The sequence below is a fragment of the Parasteatoda tepidariorum genome, chromosome 9 (genome assembly GCF_043381705.1).
Source record: "Parasteatoda tepidariorum isolate YZ-2023 chromosome 9, CAS_Ptep_4.0, whole genome shotgun sequence".
NCBI classification, from domain to species: Eukaryota; Metazoa; Arthropoda; class Arachnida; order Araneae; family Theridiidae; genus Parasteatoda; species Parasteatoda tepidariorum.
Window position 1 is genome coordinate 22773628 of NC_092212.1, and position 1743 is coordinate 22775370.

Below are 1743 nucleotides of genomic sequence, written 5' to 3' on the forward strand. Positions count from 1 at the left end.
AAAATTTTCGAAATCAATTTTGACAATAAATATGCATTATATAGTACGTGAAAGTAGCACAAAATTAATTGGAGTATGAGATAATTACAATAACTAATAGTCTGCATTGAAGTAATGAAATACCGATTTTTCTACATACTTAATTATTTTTTATCTCTCATAGGACCCACTATGGGCCGAAACGAATGTTGCCCCCTAAAATTATTCTTCATAAGGCATACATCCTACTAGTTTATTTCAAAATTGACGAGTCACACTTCCCTAGTTTCCCTTGTCAGTCAATCCTTTAAAATTTCTTCTTTCGCAGTTTTTGTATTTTTAAAAAAAATCTAACTTTAAGGTAGCTTGAATTGATGAAAAACGATTTGGATGACGCTGAAAATATTTCATAAAAGTAGAAAGTTATCAGAAATCTAAAAACTAATAACTGCTAACTATTTAAATATCTTTCAAAAATTGTTGATTTTCAGAATTGTATTGGCATAAATAAGTAAATAAGCATAATAAGTGGCACTGCAAAAATAAGTAAGCCACAAACCTCCTTCCTCTAAAGGTGCTTACGTAATATTTGACCGGTCAAACAGAAATAAGGATATTTAGCATTGAAAAATACTTTAAAAAATTATTTCATAAAATTTTGAAATTAATTGAAGAAATTTTTTCCAACTTTTCTTTCTCCAAATTTAATTCGCAAATTTGAAGCTTAACCGAACGTAGTTCTTCTAAGTTTTGTGTTCCTTTCATTTATCTTGCATACTTTTTAAAAAATTGAAAATATGTAGATTGTAGGGTCTTACGCAAACATTGATCATACTTCGCGTTCCCCTTTGTCTGCAAAAATAAGTAAAACCACAAACCTTGTTGTTGTTGTTTCTAATGCTACTTACCATACTAGCAAGCCTGCTTGGTGAAACCGAGCAAATTTAAGGCAGAGTGAGCTTTTCTTGTTCTTCAGTGGCGCCATCTAGGGCCAAGAATTCGACTTCTGCCACACCATACGTCGCACCCGTTTATAGGGCGGACGCATTCATACATCCATTCATTCATCCACAGATCGTAATTTTGACCTGAATAAGAGAACGATCTATCTCCTATCCAGTATCCCCAGAGGTATTGATTTGTTATGGGAACATGGAGGACTTTTGCGACTCGACAGATTTAACGTGCATCAGTCACTTTACTACACGGGAGTCTTCGGCGGCGGGGTTCGAACCCACGAACTCTCGGACATGGGCCCAGCGCCCTACCGACCCGGCTCACCACAAACCTCTCTATTCTAACGGCGCTTACGTAATATTTGAAATGTCTCTCAGAAACAAGGATGTTTCAGAAACAAGGATGTTTAAATAATTAGTACTCTATTGTTAACATTTTTTTAATTTTCAAAATTAATTAATTGGTTTACATGTTAAAAGTACATGCTCAAGAAATGGGAGTTTGCCTATTGGGTTAAATTATTTGGAAAAGTTTTAACTGCTGGGGAAAAAGATTATTATTGAATATACAGGCATAAATCCGATTACACTATTAATATTAATTTTAGAGGAACACCAACTACTACGCAATGTGTAAAATATCTTATAAAGTGGTAGACATTTCAAAACCAAATCTTTCATAATGTTAACAAATTTTGCCAATTATTTTAAGAGCCTCACCACGAAACATCTGAATCAAGATCGTGTTGCATGTGAACTTTTAAATAATTTATATGTAATGTGTCAGTCGTAACCTTTTACAAAAGAA